An 18,252-nucleotide genomic window follows, 5' to 3' on the forward strand; every position below is an offset into this window, starting at 1 on the left:
AAGGACTTTTGCACAGGTTTCACTTTTTCTTTGGCTTTTTTAGAACATTTGTTCCACCGAAAGCAACACCTTTGATGCCTTGAGATATGAGTGATCCGACTACAGGTTTTTGGAGATACGAGCCGTCGTTTGAAAAATGTTTTCTAAAGTTGTGTTTTTATGAAGAACTGCACTTTGTCCCTATCCAGCAAAAAGCATGTCCCTCCAAATTTGCTGATTTATTTTTTTCCCCGTTTACCACTACTATCACACTACACTTGATTGTTGTCATTTAGACTTTTATTTTAAAACTCACAAAATATGGAAAATATGGAGAATTTTTTTCATTTTTCACTGGACATTCCCCCCCCCCCCTTTGCTTTATGTTCTCAGTTGTGCCAATTCAGCTTTAAAACACGATAGTGGAATAAATCCTTGGACTTTAGCCCAACTAACTGCAGGGACGAAAAGAGACGGCAAGAATCCATGATGTGATCCGCGAGCCCTGTTCACGGCCACGTTTGTCTCCGGTCATGTCGCTTATGCACGCTTGACCCTGGAGTGTGTGCCAACTATGACCGGAGAACTATGGACTACTGTACAGGATCGTTATGACGTTAAAGCGTTGCATTGCGCAATAAGCACGGCCATTGTGGATCTGTTTATTAGATTGGCTTTGAAGGCCTCACGTGAATGTTAACCATGCTGTGGTGGCACATTTATAAATTGAATTTAAAAAAACAAAAACAAAATCACTTCATTGTTGTTGATGGATTTTAACGCCTACATCTTTATGTAGGCGTTAAAATCCTGATAGCGGTAGATTGCTGCACCCAGACTTGTCTTGTCAAGGTTATTTCGGTTGATGGCTAGTTTAAGGGAATTTTCGGATCACGAGTTAATTTGTTAGCTACTTTCTTGGTTAGTTTGTTCAATATGTGTGTTTTCTAATCATTTACAGCGTATTACTTTTGCAACAAAATTCTCTTTCTCGAATTCTTGTATATAATTAATACCTTTGCCAAGAAGGTTTTGTCCACTTTGTGTTAGTTTGTAGGTTGGTTCATAGTTAATAGAATATATATATATATATTTTTTAGTTAATTTGTCTGCTTGTTTGTGAGTTAGTTAGTTAGTAACTTGACGTTATAGTTAGTAACTTGATTTTTTTTTTTTGGTAGTTGTTGAATTCATTTTTTGTTGGCTAATTCGTTAGCTTGTTGGTGTTGGTTAGTTACTTTGTTGTCAGTTACTTGGTTAGTGTGTTGGGTAGTTAGTTAATTGGTTCTGTGGTTTATTACTCATTTACCCGGTTTTATGATAAGTTATTGATTTGGTTTTATGGGTAGTTAGTTCATGAGTTTGTTGGTTAGTGAATAGGGTAACATGAAAAGTACTGGATTGATTTCCACAAAAGTGGAGCGAAGAAGACGTCAACATGCGGGTTTGCTGTGTTGCCTTGTACAGGACAGCATTTATGTGCTCATTTGCACCAAAAAGCTGACATGTGCATTAGTGAGTGTCAGTGTGCAAATGTGCTTGAAGCTGAGTGATGCTTTGAGCATATGAGTAAAAAGAGGAGGAGGGCGGGGGGGGGCGGGGGGCTTCTTGGTTTATGTCATTGGCTTGAACGAGCCAAGACCCCGCCTTGATAAAAAGAGAAGAAAACACACACACAAGAGTTGCATATAGTGAGCAAAAAAAAAAAAAAAGGAAAAAAAGAAAAAAAAGAGAGAGGCGGAGAGGAGAACAAAAATAAAGCTGCGGAACACTTGGACTCGGCTTTTAATCAACAAGGAGGCGGCGTGGATCGTATCGGCACATTTTAGGCGACCGGGAAAAACAAGAAGAAGAAGAGAAGAAGAAGAGAAGAAGAAGGGGGGAGAAGATTCCATCTTTTTCTGAAGGATTAATAAAGTGGAATCTTTGAATTACGCATGGTGATGATGCTGCCGCCGCCGTTGACGACGACGACGACGACGTGCGCCTAGAAAAAGTCAACTTACCTCCCCTTTTGCAGTTCGTGAAGGTAAAAGACGTGTTTCGGTTGCGAGGTAGGGACGCAGGCTCGGTCGAGCGGCCATGTGTGGCCACCTTGCCGCGGTCGGGTCGGTCCAACTGTCAGCGCGCCTCGTCCGACGTTTGCTCCATTAGCAACGCCGCCACGGCTAGCTTGACCCAAGCCAAAATAGCCAAGTTCGCAATTGAGTCCGACGAATGGCGTTCCTAGGTCGCACTCTTGACTCGTGCCGGTGGTCAAATAGTGGCGTGAAGGACGCCATCCTCGTTGTCGCCTTCCCACGACCACCGCGACCCCTCCTCACCACCTCACTCATTCAGGTCCCCGCGGTGGGGCTCGTCTTCCGGCCAGGCTGCGTCCACATACCGCCAAACTATTTGCACAAGTCGAAAACGTTGCTCTTTTGCTGCCAGTGCTCGTTTCTCGCATTTACGTGGAGTGCATTATTACAGTGCTATAGTTTTAAAAAGGCTGCTTACTTGGCAATTAAAAGTCACAGAAAGAGATGCGACTGCAGCAAAAAATGGCTTCATACTGTGATTAGAGGCATTTATAACTGCATGAAAACAATAGGACAAATGTTTATGTTACAGGATTTTTGGGTTAAACCAAATATTTGGCGTAAAACGATTGTCAAGCCATAATCAAAATGGCTCCCAATCACTTCAACCCACGACAGCTCGCAGCTAAACTGTCGCATATGTCGCGTGGAAGTGACCCTGACCCACTGTTTAGTCAGATGCCCTCGCCGTGAACTCTTCCCCTGGGTGTCGGGGGCGGACGGGGACGGGGCCTCCAGGTCTTGGACACTTGCTTTGCTATGATTTTGGACATTGCATTTTATAAGACAAGCTAACGTTGCCGCTAAGCGTTTGTTGTTCAATGGCACGAGCCTAAAAATAGTCATATTTCCTTCCTCAAATTCGTCTTTTTCTTTTGCTGACCAACTTTCACACTTGGTAGAACAACTGTACAGTAAACCCCCGCAGAACTCACCTAGTCACAATTTCTTCTGCAGTCTGTAACGAATGGTATTTGCTAAGAAAACGCACCTATTGGCGCTTCGCAGATTTTGTGCTCTTTCTGTAACACCCAAAAATGCTGCCCAAATGCCTTGCTCCTTCAGTAGCTAGCGTCGGCCGTGGCAGCGAACGGCAGCACGACGGAACGGTCCGACGTGTAGGCGAGGTGCCTTGCGGGATCGATACGGGAGAAAGCAGAGTGGTCAACTTGGCAAGATGATCCAGAGAATGGTCTCGCTGTTGGGAAGGTGGTGGTGGAAGTTCAGAACTCAACACCTACTCGTGGCTAGCGGCGTGACGTAAGCTAGTCGTTTACGATACACGGTGGCACCTTGACGAATACGTTTGAATCGTTTCATGATTTGTAACTCGCTTTTCTTGTCTATTAAATTGCAAATAAGTCGTCCGATACCGGGCAGATGTTGTAACGTTGGCTGCCGCCATCTTGCGGCGGGGCATTTGAAGCTCACTCGTGCCTCAATTTTTGGATTTGTTTTTTTTTCCTTTTTCAATTTTTCCAGAACTAAATTTAGGCAATAGTTCCCCACAAATTTATTTTAGCGTTTCAGGAAAGTTGTTGATACTCTAGTTTCTGGATCAAAACGATCTTCTTTTGGCCCCTGCTAAATGACCCCGGAACTAAGTTTGGGCTCTAGTTCCCCACCGTCCAAACGCACATTGGTCCTCCATCAGTTCCGTTGTTGCCAAGGAAGTCGTTAAAATCGTGGACAGTTCCATGAACTCCATTAAAGTGGGCTGTTAATCCTGCAAAGTTATTCGACAGAAGTTAAACGAGCAGGCTGCTTCCTGTTTTTTCTTCTCCTCCTATCGTTAAAAATGTCTGCTGTGGACCATCTAGAACAGACTCCCCCTCGTAAGGAATGCGCCCTCTGCCTTCTCCGGCGTGTGTTGCCCAGCAGTGACCTATCACTCAAGGCAATTGAACGGCTCTCCAAGAGGGACCCCTGTTGGCGCCGTGCAATATTTATTACAAATCGTCAAACCCGCGGATGAAACCCCCTGTCCTGCCTCCTCCCCCATTCTCTCTCTCCGCGGGTGAGTAACGGTGGCTTCTCTAGGTTTGGCGTTAAAAAGTTCCCTCGTCGGCGACCATTAGCTGGGATTTATGGCAGCAGATTTCCCTTGGAAGTGCCTGCGAGGGAGCGCGTGTCAGCGCGGTCGCGTACCTGCCGGGCTGAGGCGTCAAATACATTACGGATTAGATGTTTACCCGTGCTTTCTTTGAGACGGGTTTGCGTAGAGAGCACCATTTAATCAGCCTCATGTTCAGACTGTCTGATATTTATTACCTTTTGCAGTCTGCACCGGGCAACTCGTCAATGTTGACGTCAAATAAGGCTCGTTAAAAGTCGTTCGAGTAGTTTGGCTTCGATGAAGGCTTTGTTTTCATTGTGGATACTTCAGGTAGTAACTTAAAAGCTCAAAATGTACATTTTGAAAAAGATTTTCCTCCCAAGAAACCATAGAAAAAGTCAAACTGTCACCATCACAAACCTTTAGAACATTAAAGGCATTATTACTGATCATACAAGTGTAAATATCTGTTAATAAATGTTAATACAAATTATTAATTTAAATTATATACCAGCCCGCAAACCTTGTGAGGATAAGTGGAACGGAAGATGAATGAATGAATGAAATTATATACCATCCCTCTTTTTGTATGGTATTTCAATTGGTGTACCAATGGTGAGTTTATGACAGTCGTATCTATTCTGGAGGATTACTTTCTCACTTTAATAGAAGCGTTCTGACCTTATTTTGGTTTTTGTTTGCAGTCCGCACCTGACCTTGGTTACTTTGTTAACAAGCTGAGCCAAAGCGGGAAAACGAACTAGAGGCTAGACCCCAAGTTTTGAGTAGCTCCAGCAAAGATTCTGTTGTAAACTGTATCTTTCAGATGCTGTGATTGATTGGCGAGGGTGGATTGTTTTTCTCACCACAGCACAACACCTCGTCTAGATGGAGAGGGACAGGTTATTTTGGTCCCCAACCCGAGTTCGGTAACTCTGTTTACGCCTGACCAAATGGAACTATGCTGAGGGGTAAAACAAACTAACAACAGAACTGTTCTGGGTTTAGTTTGCAACTGTACCGTCTTGGCTCACGCCCAATTTCGGTTGCTGTGTTCACAAGGCGCACCAAGGGAGAAAACAAACTAAACCCAAAGTTACACGATATCCTGAACATACTGCGATTGACCGGTGAGGGTGGATTGCTTTTATCAACGCTTCCAAGTGTAGTTCGGACCGGTAGACCCGAGTTGGGTGACTGATCACAAGGCGGACCGAGGGGGAAAACGAACTAACATTTGCAGTTTGAGTAAAATGAACAAAGACCAAAGGTACTAGTCTGAAAGCATCTCCAGGAAAAATCCTCTCGTATCGTAAACCTTATTTTGAAGATACTGAGATTGACTGTCCATGGTTTATCCCTCCTGACAGAGGCTCCTGAACAGGATAAGCGGTACAAATTGGAAGGACCCTGGCAACATCGCTCAAGGAAACATGTTTCTTGTCACTTTTCTGGTCTCTTGGGGTGTTTGGCGTCTTCATTTAGGTACACAGAACCAGATAATCTGTCTGCTTCAATGGAAAGACTTTCTTCCTCTCATTTATGGCCTCCACCCCACGGCCTTTACGTCACTGACAGTTGATGCCACTCTGTTGCGTGTAGGTGAAAGGATAATTGGAGCTATGGATATCCTTACTGCGGTGACAGAGAGAGTTGAGGTAGAAAATCCAGTGATTGGTCTTACATAAGGCTATCTACTCTGTTTTCTGACGTAAACCGATGTCTTTTTTTTCGCTGCAAACCGTTGCCGCTGAACCTCATGCGGTCGCCAAGCAGATTGGTAACCTCTACCTCGACTAGGTCATGCCCTTTGTCAAGCTCGGAACCCTTGTGGGCGACGTCGTGTTGTCAGGCGAGGCGGCAGCGTAAATTCAGACTGATTATTTTCTTACAACTTCATACTCTTTTCATTTAATGCATATTAAGTGATGTGCTCTGGCGTAATCCACCAAGGAATTCTGAAAGGCGAGCACAAAAGACCTTTATTATCTTAAGGAGGAAGTGGTCTTTTGGGACACCTCATTGTGCGTTGCGCCGCAAAACACACGTAATTGAAATGAAATTACAAGGTATCACGAGCCCAGCCAAGGATCATATTGAATAATTACCTCACTGGAGCCATTGTAGTAACGCCAAGATGCACTTTTTCGAGAAGCTGGGGGAGACGGCGTGGTTGGAGGGGGGTTATGGCTTCCCTTCCCAAAGAAGATGTATGCGGTTTCAAGGTTATACTGTGTGACGGCCAAATGTTTTGAGAGGATGGGTTAATTTTGTGTCCCTGTAATGTGATTTGCGACATCCACCCCTGTGTTGCCCTTGGTTTTATTCTGGAGATGAGAACTCAACAGGCTTCATTTTCAAGTGTTTACCGGACCGCTAAGTGGGTTTATTGGATGCGGGGCATGTTTATTATTTGGCCATCATTCCCCAGCCTTGTTTATTAGGGCCCGAGCAGTGACCTGCGAGGTCACTAATGTATTTTTTAAAATGTATTTATTTATTTTGTTTTCAATTTTTCAATAGCAATTCAGTGGTGATTCTCATTTGAGAGAATTAGCCTGTTTCTTAGGCACATAAGCAAAACATGAGAGCAATACAGAGGAGGAGAAATGCTGAGCACGGTTAATTACAGCACAGGCAGCGAAGAGGGGTGAAGGGCCGCCATGGTAACAACGACTTGGCTGCGCTACTTCATCTCCTGCTATGTGCCGCTCAGCAGTTTGGATCTGCGGATCAGTCCGGTTAATGATCATGTCCGGCGAAGTCGAGACCAGAGGAAGCGATGGGATTGCTAGCCTCGTTTCCAACACGTGGTACGGTGTGGTATGCAATTTACTGCGTGAAAGGGTCTGAACTCTGAAAATTCTTGACACCCCTTCTTATGGGTGTGCTTCACAGTGGTAAGCTACAATGATCTAGGGTTCTCCATCTGCTCCGTACAATGCCGCCATGGAAACAGGTGCTCAGAACATCCAGAGAAATTCTTGCATCCCATTATCAACAAAAGTCGAAGCGTTAATTTCCTTAATAGTCAATTAAGGAAATTCACATCCCTAGTTTCCGTTGTAAAGGTTCTCCAAAAATGTCAACCCGACCTCTCACACTTTTTAGTACAACTTTGTTTGGGTGGTGGTATCCCCCATAGTGAGGGACCCTTTATCAGAACCCTTGACCTTTGATGCTGGCAACCAGTAGGAGAGACACTTGACTGTTTACCCTGGTGCTAAATTTAGCATTAATTCAAGCAACGCTGCTGTCAGAGAAGTTGAACTTTGTACTTTGTGGCAGTAGGTAAGTGTTGGTTGGCCCTGGAGCTACCTTTATTCCTCACCGGCTAACTGTCAGAATTGGACTCAATAATGCTATTGCTCCCGAACGGGTTGCACATATTTGCATTATCGCAGCTCGAAACTCAACAAAAGCACAGTCATGTTGGAGCGTCTATGGCATTTCCCCTTACTTCCCAACTTCATACAAAACTCTTTCGTACGGCTACGCTTGCAGTTACGTGCACGTCTGATAACTATTACTAAAGGCAATTGGATTCGCTACACCACACCATTGTGGTTGTCAATAACCCGTTGGATTTCTCAAATCTCCCAGAATCTAACACTGCCCCAAAGATAATTAGCGAAAGACAGCGTGTCATCCGAATACTGAAAAAAAAATGCAGCGTACAGAGACCTACCAACACTTTACGGAAAGGACACAGTGCTTATGTATTAAAACACCGATGCTAATAGTTGTTTTTCTTGGTGTTAACAGGAGCTTCTCGCTAATGGGGTGCAAATATTTGCACATGGCTTGTTCATTAAATCCAGTGGTAAACCCACAAGTGGAATCATTGCTTTCACAGCAAACAGATGTGACGTTTAACTTTTTTTTTTTTTTGGGTTAGGTTATAAAACATGCCTTAAACTGCACATAAAATATGTGATTTGTAACGGTCATATAATGCCCTAGCATGCCCCCGAAAAACTCGACGGTTTTGACAAGCACTTGTATGCTGGTGAGCAACTATTTTTTCACAAATTCACTTATACTGTGGCCCAATCACAAGCAAGTATCCTAGACAGATGGCCAATGGTAAATTGCCTAGCTCTTTTGCCTACACCATCGAATGTGGTCGAGTATGCTGTCAAAGTTTGATTATCATGTCTAGGATTCGCCATGAAAACAGTGGGCTGCGGTGGCACGCTCATTAATTATTGTTATTACTGAGCAGCCGGGACCGAAATGCTTGAAACGAATGACATCATCGCTTTTGGCATTACACGTTCAGGTTGTGTGGTCGTCATTGCTCATTTCCTTGCAAAACAAGGCAAAGCCCACTTTAAGCCTTTAGATGCGAAGTGATTTTAAACTCGGGAGTTTCGCTGAAATCTCATGCAAAATCCTCTAAAGCAGTGGTTTTCAAAGTATGGTATGTGTACCATTAGTGGGCTCCCTCTAGCGGTCCACAAAAGAATCACTGAATTAAGTATTCAAACTGCATAATGTTACAGTGGCTTAAGCCTTAAGAAAGCGTTTTTATTTTCTAATGTCTCATTGTTTTACAATACAATCTTACATTTTTTTTAGGAATAAAATCTCTGCTTATTTTTTAATGAACACTTGGGTCTATTATGCTAATATATTTTAATGTTGGTCATTATGTTGGTACTTGGAGAGCTGAGCTGTTTTATGAGGCAGTACGTGGTGTAACTAAAAAGTTTGAGAACCACTGCTCTAAAGTCATGCATGGAAATGAATGTTCACATAACATATGGTCTGCTTCCAAACAGTACAAAGTTTCCAAAGATTGTCTCATCATGTGCCCTACATGTGTCAAACCTCTTTGTATCATACTTTAACCTTTACCCGTACTTTCGAAAATAATACACAATCGCACCAGTAGTACTATTGTTTGCTTGAGCGCATCGCTACTCATGAGTCGAAGAAGACCGTCTCCTGCTTCCTCTCTCTCTCCTGCGCTCTCCATCTCCGTTTCCTCCTGTCGACCCGAGGGAAGGTCTCGCTGCTTATGTAACGTCTCCAAACATTTGTGCAGCATTAGGGGGAAGTCAGGCATGCCAAAGCTGCGCAAAACTCTCATCGAGGTGCGACAGATGGCGAGCCACATTTGCAGCTTTGGAAACTGCCCGTGACGGCGGCGACAAAGCGGGGCAGCACTAACGGCGGCTTCGCAGAGGCCGGACTACAGTCGCGTGCGTCGGCCAGGCCGTAAAGCATTGCTCGCTATGGTGTAGTGACTTCTAATTGCGGCATTTGCTGATTTATGGAAGCGTGAATTCATATTTGAAGAGCGAGAGCGCTGCAGTGCACAGGTGGAGTGCCGCCATTATTACCTAAAGCCATCGGAATCCCTGCGTTTGGATCATCCATCACCAAGTTAAGGAAGGTGACCCAGAGTTGTTTTGTAATTCGGTCGTTAATCAGGGCTCTGTCAGGCGCGTCAGCTTTGTCCGCCGCGAGCAACTCTTTGGGCAGAGTCCATTACCGAGTAAACACACGAAGAAATGAAGATGCACGGCCCACACAATCCCCCTGAGGAGAGATCAAATGGCAGGCCAGGTGATGATGAGGGATGTTTGTGGCCGGCACTCTATTAAGGCCAAGCTCTTCCCTGCTGGCACGTAATGAACATCCACCTTTGCAAAATGGCTGCCGCAGCGCTGTATTACCGGTCGTTTTCATCAAAATGTGGCGTAATTGCCCTCGAATGAGTTTTGAGGGTAACTTGGCAAGGTGACTGGCTTATGCCAACATTAACTGTGTTGATTTGAATGGAACCCCTCCGCCACCCACCACCACCATCCCTCTTTTTGTATGGTAATTAAAGCCCGTTACGTCCTTGGGTGGATGACAATTGCAGCCTGAACTCTTTTCTGTTAGTACACGGAAACGCCTCCTCCAGATGTCCCCCGACTGCAGGAGGCACTCAAAAAAACTAAATAAAAGCGATCACTCCTCTCTTACGAAAACCGCCGAGTAATTGCATGTTGATTCCGTCAGGAAGAGGGTTAAATATCGACGACAAATCTCAGAGCGAGAGAGGGGGAATGTTTTGGGATAGCGCAGACAATGTACCATCTGCACACGGCGGGGTGTATTGAGCAACACAGGACCACTGCTGTGAGCAACGATTGCATTGTTAATAAATGGCTGTTGCCTCTCTGGCAGCCATATTAAAGCCTCTGATCCTTTGCCCGGTGCAAGAAAAGGAAGAGAGAAAGGAGCCCCATCCCACCACCACCACACCATCCCTTCTCCCCCACTCTCGTCTGGAAAAAAGTCTGGCCTGCTGGACATGGTGACATAATGTGCAGCTGCAACAGCACAGATTAGACGATGGCAGTGCAAACAGCAGGAACAGGCAGAAAAACAGCAGCTCCATCTTGAAGGCCGTTTTGGACCTATACGCATTGATGATGTCATTGGAAAAATGTGTCCTTCCAACAGGGCATCGCATTTCTGACATCCTATTTGTCACAGAACTTTCAAGAGGAGGACACTCTCGAGTCTAGAGAGATTTTAGTCTTAGTTTTAGTCTATCGGTTCGAACTAATCTGTACACCACTGGTGTAAAAGACAAGTCCCGAGGACCCGCCACATCATTTTATGTGCTCCACTATAGCAAAGCATCAAAGTTGCAAATTGTTTTCCCTTTTAACTAATGTTGAGATATTGCAAGCATTTTTTGTTACCAAACCCTGAACAAACTATTTTCCCGGACTTCGGATTTCAAAACTAGTTATCCAACAGTTTGTCGTGTATATCGTCGATGTTGGGCGGCATCCTAGCATTTCCAAAATGTATATATATATATTTTTTTAAAAAGACATCCTGCTGGGGTTACCAAACACCACATTGTTTAAGTTGGTATTATAATTATATTGCTGTCATATGCTGTTTCCCACCAACATCAACACAACACCACCCCAAAATCATGTTCAATTGCTAATTTAATACACTAAAAAATAGCAAATTTATTATGCTATCATTGATTAAAAGGGTAGACTCCAGCGCCAGCTGTCCACATCAGTCTCCCGCAGACCCCCCGACCAGAAAAATACTTGACAAAAGCAAACGACCGTGGTTACACCATCTTGCCAAACCCTTTTTTCAAAGGTCTTGGAGCTATGAGAGATGCAATAAATGAGCTGACGAAGCAGTGTAACAGGCTGAAATGAATCTGCACACCAACTTATCTTGGTCACTGACCTTTTCCTTCTTCACCGAAGCATTACAGTGATTCATTTTAACGAAACAGGCCCCACTCAAATGTATCTAAGCCAACTAGTTTCGCCTGGAAGTGTCCCAAAAAACATCAAAACCTTCGATCTCGAGGCGACATAATACGCACGTTCTCCCACAGAATGAGTGTAAAAATAACAGACCAGTTGTATCGATTTGTGAAATATTCAATTGACCATAATTGGATTCGAGCGACAGCGACGATATGTGAGATGATTATACATTTTATATGGTTTTTACAATCATAACTGCTCTCTGACAATAACCATAACTACAGTGTGACCCGTGACAAAAATGAGTTTGACACCCAAGCCACTGACCACAATACCACACTTGTTGCTGCAGTAACCAGAAGTTTTTGTGAAAGGGTCCTTTCAACTGAGGACTGCAAACCATCCCAGTGCCGTGAACAACGCCATCCTCTTTTTGGGAGCTGTGTCAGCAGTATTAGAGACATTTTGTTCCAACATAGGGAGGAAAAAGTTTTCCGCCAACTGATGGAATATACACACGGTGTAAGTTGAAGCTGAGGCATACTTAGAATATATTGAGTCGGGCGACTCTGTCAGATCATCAGCTCAAGTCTGTCGTCTCGAGGAACTGAATGGTGGACACTCATAAATATTCATGAGGAGCTCAGACTCCCGTTTTTTGCCGACAAAAGTTTCCAAGGTCCCCTTTTTTTTTTTTTACATTTCAGAACCCGTCATCCCGTTTGACGAGACCTGACATTTGGCAAGGTTCAGCGCAGAGGATTTGTTTGTGACAGCCTCAAATTATGTCGGCACACAAGGAGCGGAGAGGAAGTGGGAGACGGGAGGTGGTGGTGGGGGATTGAGGAAAGAAGAAAATAGCTGCTGCTTATTTAAATGTCACTTCAACAAGGTGAATGCATAAGCTCCCCCAAGCATCACAGAAGAAATTCCCCACAATGGAAAAGGGGTTTCTTGTCATTCTCCATTCTGGGCTTATTGTGTTAGGCCCCAGCAGCTGGCGTTAAAGCTTATGAAGGTCTGCCAGCATCTCAACTGTAACCACAAACCTTTTAGTTGTTTGTGTGTAGGTTGCGACTGAGGTGCCAAGGACATTTTTGGGGTGCGAAATATACATTTTCAGGCCTTCCCACTCTTAAGCGAGTCAGAAAGACATCGCCTTAAGTGCAATCCGGGGGAGGAAGGCAGCCGAGGAAAATATCTGATTACAGTGCCGCCGTTTTTTTTTTCCACACCCAGCGTTATTTCTTGACACCACTCAACAGCATTTGAGAGAGCGCGCGCGAGAGGGAAGCTCTGTGTGTCACTGACCTTTCTAACAAGGACGATAAGACGCGCCAAGGCGACATCACTCAAAAGTAAACCACTGCCGCTCATTTTCCCACCAAAGTGCCCTCCGTCTCTCAGCACTTGACAAATAGCGTATGACACCGCTGGATTAAGTCCTCCTCACAAGGCATGCCAGATGCCGGAATCAGATGACAAGCACCTACACTGCCGACACTCACAAAATGTTACCGGAATAGTCGTTGCTCGTATATGCATGCGTTCATGCTGCCGGCATATTATGCAGCAAAGCCTTTTTGTCCCTTTATCCATTTTTCCCCCCCTTGTTGCTCTGAGAAATTTATTTACATTGCAGTTCTTAAATGTCCTTTTCTGATTTATTAAATTTTTTTTTTTTTTTTTTTAGGCCTGTATCCAATTTTTTTTTTTTTATTACCCAATTCTAAACTTTGACACCATACTTTGCCCACATTAAGCAAAAAAGTCTTGCAATTTAGCGTCGCCCATCTGTTTAGGATACCAGCTTCTGATCGGGGCTCATTTGGAAGAATTTCGTAGTTGGAGTTTGTCCAAGTTCAAGCTCTGGAATTCGCACAAAATGTCAGCTTCAGACCAAAAGGACCAACTTCCTGTTGGCATCGCCCGGTGCTCGGGCCCTCATTTAATACCTCATTAACCGTCTCCGAGAATAGTACTTGTCAAAACAGCTCTGTAGCCGGCTCCTCGTTGTATTCTGTGATGCAGTTTCGCAACATTAGTGATAGCAGCTAGCAGGTTACCCTGATGTGTTAACAATCTGATCTCTGGTTGCTCCAAAATCTTTGTTGATTTACAGGTGGAATGTAAACAGACTTGATCATTATCTTCACGGGTACGGCTTCGGTTTACCATGGTAGTGTATTTTTTTTTCTGATGATTGCACTTCGTATATGCGTCATAGCGTAAATCCTCAGATATCTTCAGATCAAAATCGGGCCTCTTCCAAATATGGATAAAGTCAGATGCTTATTGAATATCTGCCAATATTGACTGCAGTTGTAACGGACAGATCAGATCTGCCCAATCAACGACGGGTCTACCAAGTCATATCCAATTTGTCCAAAATATTGAAATATTGTCTAATGATCCTTGACCTGTAAATCCAGCGCTAAACTAAAACCGTCATCTATTTTAATGCACACGTATGTGATGATCTAGCTTGCGCGTATGCCGATGTGGCTCCCCCTGATTAATGGCGCAATTACATAATCCATAACAGTGAATGATGATTGCACTAATGATGAGCTCATGTTGGGTAATGACTCACGGAGTTTGCTTGTGTAAAGTACGCAAAGGGAGGCAAGCGACGACTGACTGTGTTTGCAACTGCAGACAATCTTGTCTAAACGCTGTCACAGCTGCCGAAATCCGCATGAAATCACAAATGTTTTTCTGCATTGTCCCCGGAGATGGAGAATTAATTGCAAAAACAAGTTTTAATTGGGTTTGTGTTTACAAAACGTTGCTTTCATGCCCTAGTTATACAAGACCGAATGAGTTCTTCGGGTGATATTTTCTTGCACAAGGTTTTATGCGTATGATTTGCAGTATTGAGATTTGGGATGTCAATGCTGATTTCAATTAACATTTCAGGATAAGATATGTCCAGTCCAACTCACTTTATGCCAACACTGCTCACTGCAGTAGAGCAAGCTTTGGCTTGACTCATCGCAGGCCTAGGGCCACGAGCATTGCCTGTTGAGAAATATAATCAGTCTGCTCCACTTGGGCCTGAGCCTGGTTGCTGTTAAGAGACCAGACAGCTCAATCTCCAGCTGTACCACCTGAGGTCACGTTTGGGAGGAGCGCCTAGAGTTTCTTGAGATCCATAACCTGTGTGATGGATATAAGCGTACAGGCCTTAAAATGGTTGTCTTCTCAGGGGCTTCGTTAACCCCCTTAAAGAAGAGGTCATCTTGCTCTGGTGGCCCTATGTCACATTTGTACCCTCGCTTAATTTCAAGGATGGGGGATACTAAATGATCACCGTCAGGTCCTCACTCGCCATTTACCTATAAGACAAATAACTATGAAGTGAGTTGAGTAGCTTCATTTAGAAGGTTCAAGTAGTCCTTTGTCACCATCTTGTGGCATCTTTATGGAATTAGAAACCCTTTTGGACATGCGTCAGTTACTTGTGGGGTTTTTGCTATTCACGGCAGGAATTGGTCCCTATCCCCTACTTCCGTGTTCAGTGTAAAATGCAAGTGGACAAAAATAATACCTGCACCTCTCATGCGCATATGTCATTTATCGTGTCGGAATTGTTGTTTAATAATGCATAATCCATTTTTACCCTATTAATCGGTGAGATAACCAGTAGATTAATCCATCCCACCATCCATTTTCTTTATCGCTTATCCTCACTAGGGTCGCGGGCTGCTGGAGCCTATCCCAGCTATCTTCGGGCGGGAGGCGGGGTACACCCTGAACCGGTTGCCAGCCAATCGCAGGGCACATAGAGACGAACAACCATTGGAACTCACATTCACACCTACGGGCAATTTAGAGTCTCCAGTCAACCTAACATAGATGTTTTTGGGATGCGGGAGGAAACTGGAGTACCCGGAGAAAACCCACCCAGGCACGGGGAGAACATGCAAACTCCACACAGGCGGGGCCGGGTTTTGAACCCCGGTCACCAGAACTGTGAGGCAGATGTGCCAACCAGTCGCCCACTGTGTCTCAGTAGATTAATCGATTCTAAAAATATTTGATAGCTGCAGCCCTGCATCTTGCATGACATGCAGTGATATCAGTCGTAGTAAAGGTAATTAAACCCACCGGCGGGGGCTGCTGTTTGAGCAAATACGACAGTTGATCAAACTGCTAAAAAGAAAAAGAAAGGGGAAAAAAAAAAACAATTACATTGCTAGCACCTTTCTCCTCTCCATCTTGTATAGTCAGCTTGATGTGTGAGCTGTAGCACAACATCAGCTTGTAAGACCCAGGGGATTTTGTGTGTGTGTGTGTGTGTGTGTGTCTGTTTTAAGAGAATGAGTCCAGTCAGAAACTTGAATGTGTGTCATCTCCTGAGTGCAACACCAGCTTGGCCCACTTCTGCCTGACCGACTAGACTGTCTCTCTCTCTCTCTCTCTCTCTCTCTCTCTCTCTCTCTCTCTCTCTCTCTCTCTCTCTCTCTCTCTCTCTCTCTCTCTCTCTCTCTCTCTCTGGTCTCTTTGTGTTTTGTGCTCTTGTTCCTGTGTGGGGTCCACTTCTCATGACTTCCCTTCAAACAAAACACAACAAAACTGAAAGTTCGCAAAGACGCACAACATCCCAGGTGTATCCACAAATCAGACGGGACCACCCTTTGCTTTCACACAGAGTTCATAGCCACGCGCTCATGCTCATGTAGGTCAAAAAGTGGGGAGGGGAAAAAGGGGAAGAAAGCTAAACTTTTTTTTTTTTTGCCGACAGCACGAGGCTCCAAGGCCTTGCATGATGAGCCAATGTGATCTCACAGTAAAAACTCACATTTGAAGCTTGTCAGAAAAGTCTGCCTGCACTCCCACGTACTGCCAAAGAAGCAGATGCATACATACAGAGTGTGACAAAACGACTGAGTCATTTTGAAATGCTAGTTTTAGCCTAGCGTTTATTTATTGTAGCTTCGCTATTCACCATTCAACTTTCTGTAACGTGCTAAAATAACCTAATCTGTAGGTAGTAATTGTTATTTTTACAAGTTGGAAAGCGTACTCGCATTTCCAGTGCTTTTTTTTTGGAATAAAATCATCATCATCATCATTTATTTTTAAGGGTAATGAATGTTTTAAGATTATTTTGAAATGATGTTTGTTTTGGACTCTTAGTTTGGGGTATATTTAGAGTTAAAACTGTTAATGCAGGTAATTAGTATTTTTCGGGCGGGTGTCAACTACTCACACATTTGTGCTATTTGCGGCGGGGCTTGTACTGCAGCTCCCGCGAATAACAAGGATTTACTGTATTCATAAATAAGAGTGACCAATCAATTTCAGCTTTACAGATGCCATGTATGCTGTGAAGGAAATGCGTTTAGTGGTACCAGTCATTGAAAAGGTAGGTCTTTGTATATTTGTAATAATCACAACTGTTTTTATTTTTGTATGAAACAAAATATTTCAATTGTTTTCCGATTTAAAAACACAAAACACACAATGCGGGGGATAAGCATCGCAAATCGAAAATATCCGCAAATAATTGACACTCCTCAAAATTGCCATAAAATTGCCTTGGTGTGGACGTAGATGATACGTTTTTAACCCTGGAGATACATTTAAAAAAAGTTTCCAATATCACGCTAAGCTATCTGTCTTGTTCAATCGTATCAAATAAGAAAATGTGAATTCTCCACACATTCTTTGGGACACGAGTGGCACAAGGAGGCAGCTCGCTCTCCGCCCACTTGCATCCATCAGTAGCTAGGAGACAGTGTTGGAATACCAAAGACGTGGGTCCGCGAGTACATGTGTGTAACACCCCCACCCCACCCCCAACCGCTGTAAGCACCTTTACCAACTTCCACGCCCCAGCGCCCCGTCACTCCGGACTGCCTCGGCCTGCCTCGGGCCTCATTATGCCGTTAGCCGCCTCGGGCCTCAGTCCATTTGCTGTCCGGAGAGTGTGACCGGCCCCCTTTCACGGGGTCACCACTCCTGCTGGAGGCCGGTCAGCTGAGAAATGAGTGAGTGTGAGCCAGTGTATTCACTTCACACTCGGATCATGTATTTGACACTAATGGTGATGTAGCGCTTACATCCTTCCCGCTGAGCCGCACTGGCGATAAGACCTCGTGGTTGGATGGAGACCCTGTTGGCTTTCATTGCAGCTGCCATGCGATAAAAGAAAAAAAAACAACTTTTTTATTGGCCATATGGCTCTAAAGACCCTGTTAAGTAAATTCAGAGATTTGTTTCTAAATACCTTATGCATGATAATTGCTCATAACACGTGCAAAGACTGAGAACTGTATATAGCATTGAGTTGTGGAAATATAGTGTTAAACCGTTCACCATTTCAGTTGTCCTGATTTTTTTGGGCCGTGGCTGAAACGGTGCCTAGTAACGCACTTCGGCTCTGGCTTGAGTCGCCCCTCCCACACTAGTTTAGAATTTTAGTGATTATGATGCAATTACGACGTCCATTCAGCTAGCTAGCTACAGTATGCATTCACACCGAAAGTACTTTGGATAGTCCACTGGCGCGGTCGCTTGAAAGTGCCTCGTTGTCGGCAGCGAGTGTGTGAAGCGAGAGGGCGGGGGGAGTTTGTCGTAACAGCAAATTTGTGAAGAGCGGTTTCTTGCTGGCATGGCTGTTTTAGGGCGCCTCGTTGCCAGGGCACCCAGCGACAACCCGGGATAGGTGGCAAACAACATCTCCAACGTGTAATTACAGTATATGTAGGCATAATAAATATGCTAGACAACGTATTTTTCACAAATTTGGAGCCTCATTTTTAGATACCTTAGATATAGATATTTTTTCAATCACTCCAGTTTGGCAGGGTTGTTATCAAAACTGTGATGTGTCAAATTTAGTAGACTTATTTTCACTTTTTACACAGGGACTTTCATA

At 44.2% G+C, this 18,252-nt stretch overlaps 1 protein-coding gene across 2 annotated transcripts in view; it reads left to right on the plus strand.

Annotated features, from left to right (window-relative positions):
• Window positions 1-1,671: 1,671 nt before the first annotated feature.
• Window positions 1,672-18,252, plus strand: part of LOC133469753 (C-terminal-binding protein 2) — a 68,902-nt gene continuing 52,321 nt past the window's right edge. Inside the window, exon 1 of one of the 2 annotated variants that reach the window (XM_061757234.1) lies at window positions 1,672-2,008. The gene's annotated coding sequence lies outside the window, so the exon portion shown is untranslated. The remainder of the gene's footprint in view (window positions 2,009-18,252) is intronic. The other variant, XM_061757237.1, reaches the window with a different exon arrangement.

Source organism: Phyllopteryx taeniolatus, chromosome 19 (genome assembly GCF_024500385.1).
Source record: "Phyllopteryx taeniolatus isolate TA_2022b chromosome 19, UOR_Ptae_1.2, whole genome shotgun sequence".
Taxonomy (NCBI): Eukaryota; Metazoa; Chordata; class Actinopteri; order Syngnathiformes; family Syngnathidae; genus Phyllopteryx; species Phyllopteryx taeniolatus.